General features: G+C 36.9%; 1 protein-coding gene across 2 annotated transcripts in view; it reads right to left on the bottom strand.

Annotated features, from left to right (window-relative positions):
* The window catches only part of Grid2 (glutamate ionotropic receptor delta type subunit 2), a 1,355,396-nt gene that overhangs the window by 624,425 nt on the left and 715,625 nt on the right, over nucleotides 1–15,346 (bottom strand). The window lies entirely within an intron of this gene.

Genomic DNA, 15,346 nt, shown 5'->3' with positions numbered 1-15,346 from the left:
TTAATTCTGCTTAATTGAAAACCAGAAGAACCCATGAACTATCAGTCAATTTCCTGAGCTATTGCAGTAATCTGTAGTAACCACTATTGCAAACACTGAAGCTGGGCTCCTCCATGTGGTCCCTGTTGCTGGGATCAAGAATTTGCATTTCTAACTTTCTCTGACAATGCTGAGTCAGGGATCACAGGGAGAAGGCTGTGTGACAAGAAACACACTCTTTCATGCTGGGGATAGTGTTTCCATTAAATTGTAGTACCAATACCAAAATGTTCAATTGTTTATAATAGAACAGATGTCATGACTTGAAGATGATGCAAAGACTTGAAGTTTCTAATGATTTGAAACTTGATGATTAGATGCCCTACAGTTTCAGTAACAACTGTCTCTCTGAGGCCCAGGAGGCACCGGCGTCTCCATCAGGTGCTTGTAGTTCGCAGTTGGCAGCTGATCCACCAGACCTGGCTGGAACCTGAGGGCTGTGTCAAGATTGTAGACTAGTCAAGAAGTGATGCAGCAGCACTCGGTGGGCTGCACTTCTCAGGTGTTGGAAAAGTATATCATAGGAAAGGATATCGTGGCCAATATCAAGAGTTTGGCAGCACAAGCCCACCTAGCTCTGAATTGTGGGTGACAACTTCACTCGTCATGGGACACTGGAAACCAAATACTTAATCTACCTGCCTCATGCTGCATTCTGTTCAAATCTGGTTAAAAATATGGAATGTATCAGACATCCAGTGATCTATCTAGGATCAAGGACTGCACATAAAAGTCTAAATAACAAAGACTGAATCTTCAGTCTTGCTAATAGAACGCCTTGTTTTGAATATGTTGTGCTTTTTTCAAGGTACACAAGTTTGCAGTTACAAAATAATTAGCAAAACAGCTTACATTTGTATTTATTTTCTAGTACATAATTTTCTAGTACATAATTTTAGCCCATGTTTTCTTCCTGTAAGCCATTTCCTTAAATATATATCTGTTGAAAAATATCTTGATGTTTCACAGTTGAGCACCTATTATGTTTAGAACACATGGCCTAGGCTAAATTTGGCTTCAGGTATGTTTTTAAAATCTTTGATTTCTGATAAGGTAATATTGTAGAGTGAAAAATTATAAAGGCCATTTTATGAAATATGTGTAGATTCTTTGCCCTTAGACCTGGGCAGAAAAGTGCAGATTCCAGAATGAGGAATTGAAAATAAGATTTCAGGCCTTCACTTCCCCGGAGCACATTCCGGATAGGAGGACATTATTCCCTGAATCAAGCCTCAAACAATAGGCCCACCTATGGGTGGGAGAGGCCCAAGGCAGGAAGACACATTCCTGACTACAGATAAAGATGCTGCCACCTAGGTGGGGCTATAGCTGGAAAAAGTAAAGATAGTTAATCTGAAATGGCAGGATAGGACACAATGACATGGTAAAAACTGCATTTTTGAGAAGAATGAGTGTGAAGAGTTATTTTCACATGACTCTAGATCATTTGGGCTGGATTCCTCTGAAATGTTCCACTGTTCTTGGTTACCCCTCCCTCCCTTGGTCTTCCCAGTGCTATGTTCAAAATTTGTAAAACAACCAATCATGTGTAGCCACGCGAAAGTGCAACCAATCATGTGTAGCCGTGCCAAATTTTCCTGCTCTCCCCAACCGCTACCCATAAATATCCCAAGTTTCCTGGGTTCTGGGTCGGAACCTCTATCTCCTTCGTGAGATATGTTCTGGCCTGAGGACCCTCGTCATTAAACCTCCTCTGCAATTGCATCAAGAAGGTCTCTTGTGTGTCCTTGGGTTCGTGCAGGTCCGGACTTGGGTGAGGGTCCCCTTTGGGGGGTCTTTCAATATTATCTCCAAACCAATAACTAAGTATGTATAAATGGAGTACATAAAAAATTTAACTTCATACTAACTAGGATTAGTTATATGATTATTTTCAATTACTCTCTTCTAATTTGATCAGTTATATATTTGAATTGATAGTTCAGGTTATCTCATAGTTTGCCTCAGTAGGATTGTTTCAGACATAGAAATACCATATTCAGAGGTTTAAAAAAAAGATGCTCCTAGGTTGTGCTGCAGAAATACAACATTATTGGATTTTATTTTTTGAACAAAAGCTGTTAATCTGATATACATTTTAAAGCTATTTTTTAAAAATAGATTTTGAAAATTTAAGGAGAATTTAAATAAGTCTTCATGAAAAACTTCAAAGAATCCACATTTAAAAAAATAGATCATGATTCAGTGTATTACATCTTAAACACTGGAAAGTATAATAGCACTTTGAATTTGAATGAGAATTGAGAGCATTTCAATGCCACTTGAATTCTCCAATGACGGATCAAGTGCAACATTTATTTTGGTAAGAAGCATCTGGAATATATAGTGTAAAATTCACTGAATTCTCTTTATGCATTTACCTCCTGACAGTCTCACACACAACTGTATTTTGTAAACATCATAAATAATTGTGTTCTTTTATAGAAGTTTTGTGAACTGTATTGTAGTGATTACTTTTAAATTCTCCAGGTGTATAGAACATCTCTGTGCTTAGATAGGTTCTACCCTTGGCAATGTTCACTTGGTGAAAGCTCAGGGAAACCCAAACGTCTGTTAATTTTCTGCTGCTCTCAAAAAAAAAAAAAAAAAAAAAAAAAAAAAAAAAAAAAAAAAAAAAAAAAAAAAAAAAAAGACACAACCACATAAATTTAGCTTCTTAAACATTATTTATCTTTGTATGTTTGAAGACCACCATGAGTGTCCCCTGGCTAAATTCAGGAAACTGACAGATTAGTAGGGCTTTGTTCCTTTCTGCCAGTCCCAGCACAGTTTCCACATTTATATTCCAATTCACTGGTAAAATGCAGAGCAAAGTGCAGGATCTTCTGCTGACTGGCACTGCCTGCCACTACACCTTGACTTGTCTCTTGGCCTGTGGCTCCCTCCTCTAGTTCAAAATCAAGCTGCAATCCGATTGATGCTGTAAATAGATTGTTCCTGTTAGTGAGAATGGTGTCTAGGTGAAACAGGCTAAGACTGGTCCCAAGCCTTTCTCCCTGTCTGGGCACACTCACATGACTGTCCTGCAATTTATGTGGCAGTAAGAAGGCCTTCAGTCAGATACTTCTTTGGAGTTAGGGATTCTCAGACTCCAGACTACATGCCAGAGAATCTTTTATTTATTTATTTCTATCAGTTACTCCATTTATAACATAGTTACCAGTTTGTAACATATGACAAATAAACAAAGTCAGCAAAGAAATATTGACTCCCTTTTCCACTCTGCATAGCCCCTGTTTTGTTCTGTTCTACCTCTCTATGTCAACAAGAAGAGAAAGTCTTGAAGACCTCCTCTGATTAGGTCAGATGAACCCAGGTAATCCAATAGTGTCTTCCATTTTGGTGTTTGGATCCCTAATCACCCCTGCAGTCTATTTGCAGAATAAAGCATTGCAGTCATAGGCTTGACAGACCTTAGTGAAAGTAGGGAGGACTTAAGTATACTAAGTAGAGTCACAACTAGTAGGATAGAGATTCAGACTCACACTACAGGAATACTACACACAGAAGACACAGTGAGAGAAGTGGAGGATTCACTTTGCACTCATTCTTGCCCAAATTAACATCAAAGAAAGTGTTTGGGTTTTTTGCTTGTTTTTGTTTCTGTATTGTTTCTTGTATTTTTTTTTCTAATGTGACACCCACACAATTTAGTTTTTTTGGAGTTGTCCTTAATGCTTTAGCTGGTACAATTGTTCTGCTTCTTATACCTTAAAATTTTTTCATTGTATAAAAGAAAATTATATGATAAAAAGAAATAAGATGAAAGTTTTAAGTAATGACGAGAAACCTGGACTCACATGGCTTCCAGGGAAGATTGAGATGTTAATGAATTTAATTGAAGAGTGTTAAAAAGGGATTTCTTATACAGAGCTGTGAACAGTGCTAAGGAAACCAACACAGGATGATGAAGCTCTTAGCAATGATATACAGTGGAAATTATATCTCCTTTTCAACTGAAAGACAAGTGGAGAGAATTATGTTACTGGCAAAACAAGGAGTGCATCTGTAGAAAAGGGACCCCTGGAGAGAAACTGTAGTTCTGATGAAAGCCACCAGACTGAATGAAGACACAAGCATTCAGTAGACATTAAAATATCAATATTTCTCTTACTGTCTGTTAACACTGCGGTGTTCTCAGTGAACAATCCAGACAGGAGCCAAGAAACAATGAGATGCTTGAGGTAGTCCATAGCAATCAGCTTCAAAAGCCATAGAACTGTAAAATAGATCCAGGAATGGATTTGTGGCACAGGAAGCAACACTCCTGTACTAGGCACTGTTGCATGAGAGAACTAGAGTTCTAGCTATAGAGAGAAATGAGCTGGGGAATAAAGTAGTACTAGGAAGAGACTTATGTTCCACTAGGCAGGTAAGAAACGCCAATTCAAAAGCAGAAATCTAAAAGAAAGAAAGGATCAAATGTTATAGATATCTTCTGCTAGAAATGTGGTCTAGGAAGGAAACCTCTCAAGTGTTTGGACCATGGAAAAGGAAGGTCCTGCACTCTTTATGGAATAAGAAAAAATAGGTTCTATAGAGCACAAATAAGGAGACTAGAGCTAGCCAGGTCAAGAACAACCAGATTACAGACTTGAAGCCTTGTAAGTTGACTAGATGATAAATTATGACTGTTTTTTCAGGAGAAGAAAATGGTATGACACCAGCTGGGAAGACATTGACATAGTGTATGCAATTACTGCATCTTAGACTAGAGTGGTGACACAGAGTCCTAGTAGTAGCAATGGTATGTGGGATACATTTGATAAGCAGAAAATATTAAGTTTGTTGCTGGCTTTGTGTGACATTGTGAGAGCAAAGGTAAAACTAAGGATGTTTAAAGGCTGAGTAAATTGGGTCAATGATCCTTTTGACTGTCCTAGGGAGAGAAGTTCAAAGGATCCATTAGAATATAAACTTTAGATTTAGAAAGTACACTAAAGCCTGGGAGTCTTTGGAATTTCTTTAGGAACAATTGTGAGAGTCAGAGGGTGTGGTTGTTTGAATAGCTATAACCCTATAGACTCATATGTTTGAATACTTGGACAATGGGTTGTGGTACAATTAGGAGGTGTGGCCTTGTTTGAGTTTATATGGCCTTGTTGGAGGGAGTGTATCACTGTGTGGGTGGGTTTTGGGATCTCTATGCTTAAGCTCCACCCAGTGTGATTCAGATCCCCCTCCTGGCTTCCTTCAGATCAAATTATAGAACTCTTGGCTCCTCTAGCACCATGTCTGGCTGTATGCTGCCATGTTTCATGCCATGGTGATAATGGACTGATCCTCTGAAACCATAAGTCTGTAAGCAAGCATTCATTTAGTGTTTCCCTTTATAAAAACTGCCTTGGTCATGATGTCTCTTCACAGAAATAAAATCCTATTATACAGAAGTTGGTACCAGGGATGGGGTTATTGATGTGATAGATCTGACCATGTTTTTGTTTGGAGGAATGTGTATTTTGGGACTTTAGATTTTGAAACCAATAGAATGTTTTAAATGGGGATTAATGGACCATCCTAGTAGAACTACAGAAGATATCACTGTTGAAGGTGGTTTGAACTGTGGGGACCTGGTTTAAGAGGTTTCAGAGAAGAATACTAGTATGTGGTTTAGAGATTGTTTTTGTTATGTTTTAATGAAGAATATGGGTGTTTTTTGCCCTTATCTGAAAAGTCTGCCTGAGGATAAAGTAATTGATTGTATTAGCAAAGAAAATCTCAAAACAGCCTAGTATAAACTCTATTGTGTGGTTACTAAAGTCCACTCTAATGAAGAATGTTTTGAAGAAAAGAAGTAAGCTGAGCAAGGAAAAATATAAAATGCATATTTCGAGAAGAAAGAGAGCATCAGGAAGTAGAATGGGGCTAAATTCTGTGTTCAAGAATATTAAATAAAATTAATGAAGTGTTTACCTTGGGGCAAGATCCTATCTAGCTAATCTTATTGTTTGTTCATTTACAGTTGTACAAGAGATAATTATACCATGTTAGGTGTTATAATGATCTGGTTATTGTTTTCATTTGGACATACGGAGATATGATTGTATGTCAAATTGATAAGACATGGATGTGATGGCTATTCTCAGTTGTCAACTTGACTTTATCTGGAATGAATTACTGTCCAGCAATGGGGGGCGCATCTGTGATATAAATCTTGAGGCATAGTAGCTATCGTTATATAGATCTTGTGAAAAGAAATTAAAAGAAAGCTTAGGTTGAGGTATGATGGCGTATGACTTTAATCTCAGCACCCAGGAGATAGAGGTGTGTAGATCTCAAATTTCAAAGTTAGTCTACAGAGAAAGTTCCAGGACAGCCAAGCTTAGGCAGTAATGGAAACATTGAAAACAGAAAGCTGGTGAAAATATAATAGAACAAGGGAGCATTTTCCACCCCCAGTAAGTAGCAGAATTTGGCAGCTTTGGCTATGTGTCTTTGCCTTTAGAGTTAAGTATAGAAGGGGTTATTGGAACAATTGATGCTGGTTAGCTGGTGCTAAGAAATTACCAGTGATTAAGAAGAGACCAGCATCAATGAGGTGAAATATAGGAAATTTTTTCTGAGAGCACAAAAAAGCTGTGTTCCAGAGATAGAAATCATGCTAGAAGTCAGACTTGGTAGTGTGTAAGTGCTTGGTCTGTCATGGCTGCATAAGGAAAGCTATGACACCTATCCCTGCCCTGGAGCATCACCAAGTCATTGATTCCTCTGTGTGCCGATGGTTGCTGCTGCCTTGAGACTGATCTGCTGTCTCTTCTGTTTTACTTTCAATCTCTCTTTCTGGGGAATATACTTCTCCCATCACTCAGCACTAAGGACTCCATAATAAATGAACCAGATGCATTTCTAAGGAATAAGGAATGGAGGTGGTACTGGGGGTGTGGAGAATGAGAAACAGACCTTCCACTTGGCCTTAAAAGCCATGGCATAGCATATAGACAACATAACCATAGAGGCTATAGAATTCTATATGTCCCTTTGTAGAAATTGCTTATTATAACACTTGGTCAAACTTGGAATTGTGGCAAATAGATGTACCCTTCAGCTTGTACATCATCTTTTTATTTGCTAAACTTTGTTTCCTACACTAGTAATTCCATGGTCTCACATACTCTCCTTTTAATACTATTTGTTTCTAGATCAGATACAAGCCTTTCTCTTATAAGATAAACCCATCTATTATTTGTTTGGTTCTTAAAGATTCCTTCTTTTTGTATCCATGACTATTCTTGTGGCTTTTTTATCTCTGTATCCTTGATGTCCCCAAATATAAAATGTTTACCTAGCTACTTGAAGAATGACAATGCCTAGAGAGATATCACAGAGAGCTAGCTGTTTTACTTGCATAAATTTTAAAACTTTGTAAGAAATTATTTTAACCTTAGTAGTCTGTCACCTTTTTGTTCTTACATGAAAATTGTTACTAAAGACTGTTGTCTGGTGTCCTAGGAAACCACAAGAGCTGTGACCAGTTACCCATGAAGCATGAGCTGTTATACAATGAACTATAAGGGAATGTACTCTTGCTTTGTGTTTTGTTTCTGTTTTAAGCGGGTGTTGAAACTAATGATTTGAGATTCATAAAATTCATGTAAATTTATACATTTCCAAAAAAATATTAATAATGTCCAAACACTTGATATAGCTTGAGTAAATAAAATACTAACTTCAGACTCTATGATCAGCAGAAGGCAAAAGAGTGAGAAGGAAAAAGAATGGGAAGAAGGAATAACAAAGAAAGGAACAGAAGAGAGAATAATGAGACTCCTTGGGCAAAGAAAGAGCACTTGAACTGACAGCTTGCATCCACTACTGGACCTCAGCATGTTAAATCACCCAGGTAGTATTGGTTTTGAAGGCATGGAGGGGACATGAAGACCATCCAAGGCTTGGTACACCGAGAAACCAGAAAAATCCATTGGTGAAGGTGCAGCCTCAGAGACAATTGAAGGCCCAGAACTGAAGAGGGCATACAAAGAAGTTGAGCTTTGCAACCATGAAGAAAGTCTATGAGATACTATTGATGAAAGTGCAGCCTGATTGCAATAGAGGACCTCAGCATATTAAAGATGCAGTACCATTGGATGATAACAAAGAACAGTGGTAGCACTGAAGCAGAGTCAGCCAGACCTAGAGTGCTACAGAAGGCAGAGCTGGAAAAGTGATCCAAGCGCGTTGGAAAAGCACCTTTCATGTGTGAATCTCAGACACTGAACAAGGAGCTGTGAAGTTGGAGTTGGAGATCCAAAGATATTAGCTAGGCCAGAGCCATTGGATACCTGCCAAAGAAAAGTACAAATAGAGCATGGAACTAGCCCAAGAGAAAGAATGGATATCAGACATGGAAATGCCAAGTTTACAGTTTTCTAACCTGGCTTTTGTACTTGATTTAGTTATTGTTTCTTCACTATGACATTTTGAAATGGTAATGTATGTCCTGTGATGTTTGAAATATATGATCTGCTTTTTAATTTTCATTTTATAAGGTATTATAGTTAAGAGATTTCATAAATTTCAGAAGAGACTTTGAACTTTGGACTTTAAACATTTTTGAGACTGTGATAGACTATGGGGACTTTGGATGTTAAGTAACTGCATTTTGCATTATGTTATAGCTACAAGCCTATGGGGATCAAAAGTGGAATATGGTGATTTGAATAGTTTTGGTCCCCTATAAACTCATATGTCTGAATGATTGTCCCACAGGGAGTGGCACTATTAAGATGTGTGGCCTTGTTGGAGTAGGTCTGGCCTTTCTGGAGGAAGTGTGGGGTGGGATTTGAAGTCTCAATGCTTAAACTTTACTCAATGTGATCCAGTTCCTCCACCTGGCTTTCTGATCCCTCTGAAACTATAAGATGACCCTAATTAAATGTTTACCTTTATAAAAGTTGCCTTGGTCATGGTGTCTCTTCACAGAAATAAGATTCTAGTTAAGACAGACGTGTGAGAGTAAGAAGCAGAGTCTGGGTAAACAACACTGCCAGCTTGTGCTTTTGCCCCTTTGTTGTTTCACATTGCCTTCTTCCAGCAGCAATTCTAGAGAGTAAAGCTGGATCCATTATATAATTTCTGGGCCATCTAGATTAAGTTACTAGTTCCTTGCTTTTAGTCAACATCTCTATTTAGTTAGTTTTAATATATAATATTACATTGCATTGATTTTAATCATTAAATGAGAAGAATACATGTAGAATATTTAATACAAACTAGTTCATTGGAAGCCTTCAAGGAGGCTTATGTTTGGGTGCTCAAAACATAATTTTTCTTTGGGATAAATCATTACTAGTGAATAACTTCAACCTACTATGAATCATTATCCTATAACATGTAAATGATTAAAGAAGCCATCTTTCTTATGTCTAAGCTTTTGAATAAAAAGTATTAAAGAAAGTGACATTTTTCATGTCATTTGATTTTTAACCATCTATCTTAAAGTCCCCAGATGAAATTGTTATTATCATCCTTTGTAGAAAGATAAAGCTATCATACTAGGTGTCATTTCCCTCTACCCTGGCTTCAGCTGCTGTGCTGTCTAGCCATTTCTGTGGATGAAATATCAAACTTATTTATACTAGAAGCAAGATGGTGCTACAAACCCAATGATTTAAAATGGAACAGAAACAACAACAAAAAGTGACTCCTCATAACCTCTGTTAGTTTCACTGTGTCTCTGTTTAGTTCCTGTTTCCATGATGTGTTCATTGTTGAGGGTGGGGTGTTGAAGTATCCCACTGTTATTGTGTGAGGTGCAGTATGTGCTTTGAGCTTTAGTAAAGTTTATTTTATGAATGTGGTTGCCCTTGCGTTTGGAACATAAATGTTCAGAATTGAGATTTCATCTTGGCAGATTTTTGCTTTGATGAGTATGAAGTATCCTCCCTTATCTTTTTTGATAACTTTAGGTTGAAAGTCAATTTTATTTGATATTAGAATGGCTACTCCAATTGTTTCTTGGGACCACTTGCTTGGAATTTTTTTTTCCAGCATTTTACTCTAAGGTAGTGTCTGTGAGGTGTGTTTCCTGTATGCAGCAAAATGCTGGGTCCTGTTTACATATCTCATCTGTTAGTCTATGTGTTTTTATTGGGGAATTGAGCCTAAACATATAGCTATAGAACATTTAATCCTAAAACAAAAGAATATATCTTTTTCTCAGCACCTCATGGTACATTCTCCAAAACTGACCACATACTAGGTCACAAAACTGGCCTCAACAGATACATGAAGATTGAAATAATCCCATGCATCCTACCAGATCACCACGGACTAAGGCTGTTCTTCAACAACAACAACAGAAACAACAAAAAGCCCACATACATGCAGAGGCTGAAAAAGTCCCTATTCAATGATAACTTGGTCAAGAAAGAAATAAAAAAAATTAAAGACATTTTAGAATTTAATAAAAATGAAGGCACATCATACAAAAGCTTAAGGAACACAATGAATGCAGTTCTAAGAGGAAGACTCATAGTTCTAAGTGCCTCCAAAGAGAAACAGGAAAGAGCATACACTAGCAGCTTAACAGCACACCTGAAAGCTCCAGAACAAAAAGAAGCAAATACACCCAAGAAAAGTAGATGGCAGAAAATAATCAAACTCAGGGCTAAAAACAACCAAATAAAAACAAAAAGAACATTACAAAGAATAACAAAGCTAGGAGCTGCTTTTTTTTTTTTTTTTTTTTTTTTTTAAAGAAAATCAACACAACAGACAAACCCTTAGTCAGACTAACTAGGAGGCACAGAGACAGTATTCAAATTAATAGAATTAGAACTGAAAAGGTAGACATTACAATGGAAACCAAGGAAATTCAAAATTTTTTTCAGATCTTGCTACAAAAGCCTATACTCAACAAAACTGGAAAATCTGGATGAAATGGACAATTTTCTAGATAGATAGCAGGAACCAAAGTTAAATCAAGATCAGATAAGCCATCTAAATAATCCCAAACCCCTGAAGAAATAGCAGCAGTCATTAGAAGTCTTCCAAACAAAAAAAGCACAGGACCAGATGGTTTTTGTACACAATTCTATAAGAACCTCAAAGAAGACCTAATACCAAATACTCTTCAAACTATTCCACAAAATAGAAGGTACACTACCCAATTTGTTCTTTGAAGACACAATCACGCTTATACCTAAACCACAAAAAGACTCCAAAAAAGAGAGCTTTAGACCAATTTCTCCTATGAATATTGATGCAAAATACTCAAGAAAATTTCCACAAACTGAATCAAAGAATACATTGAAACAATCATCTACCATGATCAAGTAGGCTTCATCACAGGAATGCAGGGGTCATTCAATATATATGAAAATTCATCAATGTAGTCCTCTAAACAAACTCAAAGAAAAAAACCACATGATATCTCATTAGATGCTGGGAAGCATTTGACAAAATTAAATACCCCTTCATGGTAAAATCTTTGAAAGATTAGGAATTCAAGGCCCATACCTAAACATAGTAAAAGCAATATACAGCAAACTAGTAGCCAACTTCAAACTAAATGGAGAGAAACATTAAGCAGTCTTTCTTAAAATCAGGGACTAAACAAGGCTGCCCACTCTCTACGTACCTATTCAATATAGTACTGAATGTCCTAGCTAGAGCAATTAGACAATAAAGGAGGTCAAATGGGTACACATTAAAAAGGAAGAAGTCAAAATATCAATATCTGCAGATGATATGATAGTTTACTAAAGTGACCCCAAAAATTCCACCAGAAAACTCCTAAACCTGATAAACAACTTCAGCAAAGTGGCTGAAACAAATCAGTAGCCTTCCTATACTCAAGAATAAACAAGCTAAGAAAAAAGTTAGGGAAATGATACCCTTCACAATAGTCAAAATAATATAAAATACCTTGGTGTGACTTTAAGTAAGTGAAAGATCAGTATGACATGAGCTTTGTGTCTCTGACGAAAGAAACTGAAGATCTCAAAAGACCAAAAGATCTCCCATCCTCATGGATTGGCAGGATTAATATAGTAAAAATGGCCATCTTGCCAAAAGCAATCTACAGATTCAATGCAATACCCATCAAAATTCCAACTCAATTTTTCATAGAGTTAGAGCAATTCTCAAATTCATTTACAATAACAAAAAAACCCTGGATAGTGAAAACTATTCTCAACAATAAAAGAACATGTGGGGGAATCACCTTCCCTGATCTCAAGTTGTACTACAGAGCAATAGTGATAAAAACTACATGGTACAGTGACAGGCAGGAAGATCAATGGAAAAGAAGTGAAGAGCCAGAAATGAACTTACAAAACTATCTTCACTTGAATTTTGTCAAAGTAGCTAAAACAATCTGGTAGAAAAAAAAAAAAAGACAGCATTTTCAACAAATTGTTCTGGTTCAACTGGCAGGCAGCATGTAGAATAATGCAAGTTAACCCATTCTTATCTCCTTGTACAAAGCTCAAGCCCAAGTGGATCAAGGACCTCCACATAAAACCAGATACACTGAAAGTAACAGAGGATAAAGTGGGGAAGAACCTCAAACATATGGTCACAGGGGAAATTTTCTTCAACTGAACACCAATGGCTTATGCTGTAAGATCTACAGTAGAAAAATGGGACTTCATACAATTGCAAATCTTCCATAAGGAAAAGGAAACTGCCAATAGACAAAACAGCAACCAACAGATTGAGAAAAATATTTTTACCAATCCTACATCTGATAAAGGGCTAATATCCAGTATATACAAAGAACTCAAGAAGTTATATTCCAAAGAATCAAATAACCCTATTGAAAATGGGTAACAAGCCGGGTGGTGGTGGCACACGCCTTTAATCCCAGCACTTGGGAGGCAGAGGCAGGCAGATTTCTGAGTTTGAGGCCAGCCTGGTCTACAGAGTGAGTTCCAGGACAGCCAGGGCTACACAGAGAAACCCTGTTTTGAAAAACAAAAACAAAAACAAAAACAAAAACAAAAAAGACAAAAACAAAAAAACCAAACAAACAAAAAAAAAAAAAAAAAGAAAATGGGTAACAGATCTAAACAAAGAATTGTCAACTGAGGAAACATGAATAGCTGAGAAGCACCTAAATAAAAGTTCAACATCCTTAGTCATCAGGGAAATATTAATCAAAACAACTCTGAGATTCCAACTCACACCATTCAGAGTGTCTAAGATCAAAAACTCAGGTGACAGCAAATACTGGTAATGATGAGCAGAAAGAGAAACACTCCTCCATTTTTTTGTGGTATTGCAGACTGGTACAACCACTCTGGAAATCAATCCAGTGGTTTCACAGAAAACTAGACATAGTATTACCTAATGACCCAGCTATACCACATTTTGACATGCACCCAAAAGTTGCTTCATCATATAACAAGGTCGTATGCTCCACTATGTTCATAGGAGCCTTATTTATAATAGCCAGAAGCTGGAAAGAACCCAGATGTCTTTCAACAGAGGAATGGATACAGAAAATGCAGTTCATTTATACAATAGAGTACTATTCAGCTATAAAAACAATGACTTCATGAAATTCATAGGCAAATGAATAAAACTAGAAAATATAATCTTGAGTGAGGTATTCATGAAAGAAAACACATGGTATATGTACTTAGTGATAAGTGGATATTAACCCAAATCTTGGAATACCCAAGATACAAATCACAGACCACTTAAAGCTCAAGAAGAAGGAAGTCCAATGTGTTATTTATCTTCTGACCATTTTCTTATCCAGATTCAGCCCTGCCTTTTTACCTACATAGCTGGACTCAGCTCTGCAGCTCAGCTCTAACCTGCAGCTTGATTTTTCAACAAGTACTTGTAGTATCTTCTTCAAAATCTTCCACAGTTTGGTTCTGTTTGATATCATACCACATATGGAAACTATATTTACATTTAAATCAGTTTCCTGGGATCATGGGGCCTTGGGAAGTTTTTGAACTCTACTCTAGTCTCTTTATCCATTACAGCTCCCCTCCCCCCATACATGCACAAACACACACACACACACACACACACACACACAGAGAGAGAGAGACACACAATCCAGACACACAATACACTTACACACACAAATACACACTATATAATGTGTGATCTGTGTTAATTAAAACTGAAACAAAACAATCTGTATATTTGCCTTGGACACTGCTATCAAAGAAATTTGCATTATCTGGTGAATTGCTGCCTATATGATTGTTCTACCATGTGAATTTATTATTAAATAAACCCTAGCACTTTTGGAGAATGCAAAGGTATTGTCTATGTTCTTGATAAAGCATACTCACCATGTTTCTCTGTATAACTGCAGTGCCAAACTTGTCTAGAGAATATCTTTACGCTTACCATGAATTTGTGATTAGATATGTTTTCCCCAGAGTGATTCCTATTATTTTCATTATCAGTGATAACTAATGTCCTTAAACGTACAGGTCCTTCTATAGGTACCATGACAAGAAAGCATCAGGCAATCATTATCAGGCTTTTTCACACCAGTAAATTCCAAAACATGACAACTGTAATTTAAATTTCAGAAGTATTTAGGTTGTTTCTTACCTTATATGTTTTAAACTTTTATGGAAAAAGGAAAGTTAATTGGCCTGAGACTGTGAGAAAGCACCATAGCCCAATTTGTTCCAAATACATGTAAGACAATGTATGTGACCTTAAGTAGTCAGCTGGAAGGCACATAGTAGGATGCAATTAAATGAGAACCTAATAATTTTCCAATTAACAAGTCTGTTCATAACTATGCAGAAAGAATCTGCCTCTTAATCTCTTTCACAATACACCTCAGGTCATGTAAAGCTTTGAAGACTGAGGGTTTGATTGTGTAGTGCTTAAGTTTCATTCTGTTTTACCCCTAATTAGTAATATAACCTCAGGAAAATCAAGTGATACTGAATAAGGATTCTTTTATTTTAGAAATAGATAACAGTGTATGTCTGACATAGTAGAATATGGCTAATTCTTTCCTACCTTCATAACTTTTCCCCTGGCTTTGCCATACAGAGGCTTGGTTACTTGGGTCCATGCTAGACAATTTAATACTTCACAACATGCTTGTTACAAAGCTTTGATTCGGAACAAAAAAAAGAAACATCTTTGTGTTTATAAAAGGTACATTCTAGTGAAACATTAAAAAGAAAGGGGAATAAAATAGACTGAAGCCCAAAAGTGTAGAATATCGTATTAAAATAAGTTCTGTAGAGAAATGTAAACTAAGGGACAAGTGACTAGCATGCTGAGTGAAAGCTTAGGGAGATGCACTGATGGGAAGATGGCAAGTGAGCACATGTGGAACCGATGTGAGGGA

The sequence above is a fragment of the Arvicanthis niloticus genome, chromosome 9 (assembly GCF_011762505.2).
Source record: "Arvicanthis niloticus isolate mArvNil1 chromosome 9, mArvNil1.pat.X, whole genome shotgun sequence".
NCBI classification, from domain to species: domain Eukaryota; kingdom Metazoa; phylum Chordata; class Mammalia; order Rodentia; family Muridae; genus Arvicanthis; species Arvicanthis niloticus.
The sequence above is the reverse complement of the archived record's forward strand: the minus strand, read 5'-3'. Positions and strand labels throughout refer to the sequence as shown.